This window comes from Arachis hypogaea, chromosome 15, assembly GCF_003086295.3.
Source record: "Arachis hypogaea cultivar Tifrunner chromosome 15, arahy.Tifrunner.gnm2.J5K5, whole genome shotgun sequence".
Lineage (NCBI taxonomy): Eukaryota > Viridiplantae > Streptophyta > Magnoliopsida > Fabales > Fabaceae > Arachis > Arachis hypogaea.
This window is the reverse complement of record NC_092050.1, coordinates 68980060-68986012: the sequence shown is the minus strand read 5'-3', so window position 1 is coordinate 68986012 and position 5953 is coordinate 68980060. Positions and strand designations below refer to the sequence as shown.

The 5953-nt window shown below is 41.1% G+C and overlaps 1 non-coding gene across 1 annotated transcript; it reads right to left on the bottom strand.

Annotated features, from left to right (window-relative positions):
- Positions 1–1907: 1907 nt before the first annotated feature.
- LOC112752227 (small nucleolar RNA R71) lies at positions 1908–2015 on the bottom strand. Its single transcript, XR_003176672.1, has one exon. It is a non-coding gene; the product is annotated as a small nucleolar RNA R71 (small nucleolar RNA).
- Positions 2016–5953: the final 3938 nt, after the last annotated feature.

Below are 5953 nucleotides of genomic sequence, written 5' to 3'. Positions count from 1 at the left end.
AATGGCTAGGAGGAAGAGAGGACAAAAAGTTTGAGTAAAAATTTGCCTCAAACTTTAGCTCAAACTTTTGGAATAAGTGAAAATGAACCAGGGAGTAAAAAGCTGGACCAAAAGTTTGCCTCAAACTTTTGTGCAAACTTTTGGGCAAAAAGCTGGAGCAAAAGTTTGCCTCAAACTTTTTGGCAAACTTTTGGCATCACAAATCAACACCCTGGAGAGCAAAAGTTTGCGCCAACGTTTGCCTCAAACTTTTTGGCAAACGTTGGCGTATGAACAACACACCCTGGAGAGCAAAAGTTTGCGCCAACGTTTGCCTCTAACTTTTTGGCAAACGTTGGCGCCATGAGTGTGCAAGGGGAGGCCAACGTTTGAGCAAAAGTTTGACCCCAAACTTTTGCCCCAACGTTGGTATCAGCAAAAGAGGGTGGCTGATGTGAAAAGTTTGAGTAAAAGTTTGCCTCAAACTTTTACTCAAACTTTTACTCAAGCTTTCATGATTCCAAACCCGGTTCAATTCGGTTCTTCTCCAAACTCCAAGAGCAATCAACCAAGGCCTCTATCAACCCAATTCCATCAAGAGCAAAGGCCCAATTGAAGGCTTGAAGACCATTTGAAGAAAGTGTATAAATAGCATAGGATAGAAGTTCTTTTCTTGGAAGTTTCTCAGAGAGCTTTCCTTTTAGTTTTCATAGAGAGTTTTCGGAGAGCTTTTGGTGTTGAGAGAATTTTAATTTCTAAGTCTCGGGGAAGGAGAATTGAATTCCCTTCCTCTTAGTTTTCTTGCTTTCAATTTCAATTACACTTATCTTGGATCTTGGGTTGGAGAATTGAAGGAATTCTGTTTCAATCTCATCCTGAGATCTCTTTGTTGAATTCTACTGCACAATTGAATTTAAATTTCTGTTAATTGCTTCTTCATCTACTTTCTTTGCAATTTACATTTCCTTTGCAATTGTTCTTGTTGGATCTAGGAAGGCATTGAGATCTAGACTTGGTTATCTAGTCTCTTGAGTCCTGAGATCTGAATTCTCATTTTACTTTCTCTGTTTAACGCTTTTCATGCTCATTTACAATTCTGTTTTTAGATCCGGTTCAATCCAAGTCATCTTTTATTTCTCTGTTTGTTGAATTTTACCTTTCCTTGTTTAATTTCTGCAAATCCAATTCCCAATTCGCTTTACAATTCAAGCCATTTACATTTCTTGCACTTTAAGATTCTGCAATTTACATTTCTTACGTTCTAAGTTTCTGCCATTTAATTTCTTGTTCTTTAAGATTCAGCACTTTAAATTTCAGTTCTCTTTACTTTCATGCAATTTACCCACTCCCTTTACTTTCTCTGCAATTTAAATTCTGCAAATCACAAATCTCTCAACCAAATCTTGATTCGCTTGACTAAATCAACCACTAAGCTAAAATTGCTCAATCCTTCAATCCTTGTGGGATCGACCTCACTCCCGTGAGTTATTATTACTTGATGCGACCCGGTGCACTTGCCGGTTAGTTTTGGGTGTTTTGGAGAAATTCGTTTTTTCACAAAAATACCCATCAGTGACTTTACTGCACCTAATTCCAATTTACATGGAAGAAGCATCTGAATCCCTGCCATTGGAGTAAACAATTTTGAGCTGAAACCTCAACTAGTTTCTCTGATGCAACAGAATTGCAAGTTTTATAGACTTCCATCCGAAGATACCTTTCAGTTCTTAACTGAATTCTTGCAGATCTGTGATACTGTTAAGACCAATGGGGTTGATCCCGAGGTCTACAGGCTCATGCTTTTCCCGTTTGTTGTAAGAGACAGAGCTAGAATATGGTTGGACTCTCAACCTAAAGATAGCCTGAACTCTTGGGATAAGCTGGTCACGGCTTTCTTAGCCAAGTTCTTTCCTCCTCAAAAGCTTAGCAAGCTTAGAGTGGATGTTCAGACCTTCAGACAAAAGGAAGGTGAATCCCTCTATGAAGCTTAGGAGAGATACAAGGAACTGACCAAAAAGTGTCCTTCTGACATGCTTTCAGAATGGACCATCCTGGACAAATTCTATGATGGTCTGCTGAATTATCTAAAATGTCATTGGACCATTCTGCAGGTGGATCCATTCACCTAAAGAAAATGCATGCAGAAGCTCAAGAACTCATTGACATGGTTGCAAATAACCAGTTCATGTACACTTCTGAAAGGAATCCTGTGAGTAATGGGACGCCTCAGAGGAAGGAAGTTCTTGAAATTGATACTCTGAATGCCATATTTGCTCAGAATAAAATATTGACTCAGCAAGTCAATATGATCTCTCAGAGTCTGAATGGATTGAAGGAATCATCCAACAGTACTAAAGAGGCCTCTTCTGAAGAAGAAGCTTATGATCCTGAGAACCCTGCAATAGCAGAGGTGAATTACATGGGTGAACCCTATGGAAACACCTATAATCCCTCATGGAGAAATCATCCAAATTTCTCATGGAAGGATCAACAAAAGCCTTAACAAGGCTTTAATAATGGTGGAAGAAACAGGTTTAGCAATAGCAAGCCTTTTCCATCATCCACTCAGCAATAGATAGAGAATTTTGAGCAGAATCCATCTAGCTTAGCAAATATAGTCTCTGATCTATCTAAGGCCATTGTGAGTTTCATGAATGAAACAAGGTCCTCCATTAGAAATTTGGAGGCACAAGTCGGCCAGCTGAGTAAAAGAGTCACTGAAACTCCTCCTAGTACTCTCCCAAGCAATACAGAAGAGAATCCAAAGAGAGAGTGCAAGGCCATTGATTTGACCATCATGGTCGAACCTACAAGGGAAGAGGAGGACGTGAATCCTAGTGAGGCAGACCTCCTGGGACGTCCAGTGACCAATAAGGAGTATCCCTTTGAGGAACCAAAGGAATCTGAGGCTCATCTAGAGACCATAGAGATTCCATTAAACCTCCTTCTGCCCTTCATGAGCTCTGATGAGTATTCTTCCTTTGAAGAGGATGAAGACATTACTGAAGAGCAAGTTGCTAAATACCTTGGTGCAATCATGAAGCTGAATGCCAAACTATTTGGTAATGAGACTTGGGAAGATGAACCTCCCTTGCTCACCAATGAACTAAATGCATTGGATAGGCAGAAATTACCTCAAAAGAAACAGGATCCTAGCAAATTCTTAATACCCTATACCATAGGCACCATGACCTTTGAAAAGGCTCTGTGTGACCTGGGGTCAGGAATAAACTTAATGTCACTCTCAGTAATGGAGAAACTTGGGATCTTTGAGGTGCAAGCTGCCAGAATATCATTAGAGATGGCAGACAACTCAAGAAAATAGGCTTATGGACAAGTAGAGGACGTGTTGGTAAAGGTTGAAGGCCTTTACATCCCTGCTGATTTCATAATCCTAGACACTGGGAAGGACGAGGATGAATCCATCATCCTTGGAAGACCCTTCCTAGCCACAGCAAGAGCTGTGATTGATGTGGACAGAGGAGAATTGGTCTTCCAACTGAATGAGGACAACCTTGTGTTTAAGACTCAATGATCTCCTTCTGTAACCATGGAGAGGAAGCATGAAAAGCTTCTCTCACTGCAGAGTCAACCAAAGCCCCCACAGTCAAACTCTAAGTTTGGTGTTGGGAGGCCACAACCAAACTCTAAGTTTGGTGTTGAACCCCCACATTCAAACTCTAAGTTTGGTGTTGGGAGGTTCCAACCTTGCTCTGATTATCTGTGAGGCTCCATGAGAGCTCACTGTCAAGCTATTGACACTAAAGAAGCGCTTTTTGGGAGGCAACCCAATGTTATTTAATCATATCTATTTTATTTTCTTTTTGTTATTTCGTGTTTTATTAGGTTGATGATCATGTGAAGTCACAAAAACTACTGAAAATAAAAAACAGAATGAAAAAAACAGCATTGAAAACAGCACACCCTGGAGGAGAGCAGTCTGGCGTTTAAACGCCAGAAACAAGCATTTGTCTGGCATTTAACGCCAGAAACAGGCACCAAGCTGGTGTTTAACGCCAGAAGTAAGCATCTGTCTGGCGTTAAACGCCAGAAACAGGCTACATTTGGGCGTTTAACGCCAAAAACAGGAAGCAGTCTGGCGTTAAACGCCAGGATTGCACAGCAAGGGCGTTTTACACGCCTAATTGGAGCAGGGATGTTAAGTCCTTGACCCCACTTGATCTGTGGACCTTACAGGATCCCCACTTTTTCTTCTCTCCTCTTCACACCTTTTCATAACTCTCTTTCCCAAATACCCTTCATCAATAACCTCAATCACTTTTTTCCATCACCTCTTCACCACTCACATCCATCCTTTCTTCCCCAAAAACCCCACCTACCTTCAAAATTCAAACTAATTTCCCTCCCAAACCCAACCCTAATAGCCAAACCTTAACCCTCCCCACTCTCCTATATAAACCCCTCATTCCTTATTCATTTTCACACAACGCAACCCTCTCTTCTTCTCCTTGGCCGAATACATCTTATTCCCCCATCTCCTCCATTTTCTTCTTCTTCTACTACTTTCTTTCTTCTTTTGCTCGGGGACGAGCAACCATTTTAAGTTTGGTGTGGTAAAAGCATAGCTTTTTGTTTTTCCATAACCATTTATGGCACCTAAGGCCAGAGAAACCTTTAGAAAGAGGAAAGGGAAAGCAATTGCTTCCACCTCTGAGTTATGGGAGATGGAGAGATTCATCTCAAAGGTCTATCAAGACCACTTCTATGAAGTTGTGGCCAAGAAGAAAGTGATCCCTGAGGTTCCTTTCAAGCTAAAAAAGAATGAGTATCTGGAGATCCGACTTGAAATCCAAAGAAGAGGTTGGGAAGTTCTCACCAATCCCATTCAACAAGTCGGGATCCTAATGGTTCAAGAGTTCTATGCAAATGCATGGATCACGAGGAACCATGATCAAAGTGTGAACTCGAATCCAAAGCATTGGCTTACCATGGTTCGGGGGAAATACTTAGATTTCAGTCTGGAAAATGTAAGGCTGGCGTTCAACTTGCCAATGATGGAAGAGAACGCACGCCCCTACACAAGAAGGATCAACTTCGATCAAATGTTCGACCAAGTCTTCATAGACATATGTGAGGAAGGAGCTCAATGGAAAATTGACTCAAGAGGCAAGCCGGTTCAACTAAGAAGGCATGACCTCAAACCAGTGGCTAGGGGATGGTTAGAGTTGATTCAACGCTCAATTATTCCTACTAGTAACCGGTCTGAAGTTACTATAGACTGAGCCATCATGATCCATAGTATCATGATTGGAGAGGAGGTGGAAATTCATGAGATTATACCTCAAGAACTTTACAAGGTGGCTGACAAGTCCTCCACTTGGGCAAGATTAGCCTTTCCTCACCTCATATGCCACCTTTACAATTCGGCTGGAATTGACATAGAGGGAGACATCCTCATTGAAGAGGACAAGCCCATCACTAAGAAAAAGATAAAGCAAACAAGAGATCATGGACCTCAGCAAGAGCATGAGAAAATTCCCCACCATGAAATCCCTGAGATGTCTCAGGGGATGCACTTTCCTCCACAAAACTATTGGGAGCAAATCAACACTTCCCTAGAAGAATTAAGCTCCAACATGGGACAACTAAGGATGGAGCACCAAGAGCATTCCATCATCTTCCATGAAATTAGAGAAGATCAAAGAGCTATGAGGGAGGGGCAACAAAGACAAGGAAGAGACATAGAGGAGCTCAAAAGCACCATTAAAGATGCCACCCTCACTAAGGTGGACTCATTCCTTAATCTCCTTGTCTATTTATTTTTTATTTTCGGTTTCCATGCTTCATGTTTAATTATGTTTGTGTCTTTACTAGATGATCATTAGTGTTTAAGTGTCTATGTCTTAAAGCTATGAATGCCCTATGACTCCATCACCTCTCTTAAATGAAAGCTATTTTAAAAACAAAAGAACAAGAAGTACAGGATTTCGAATTCATCCTTGAAACTAGTTTA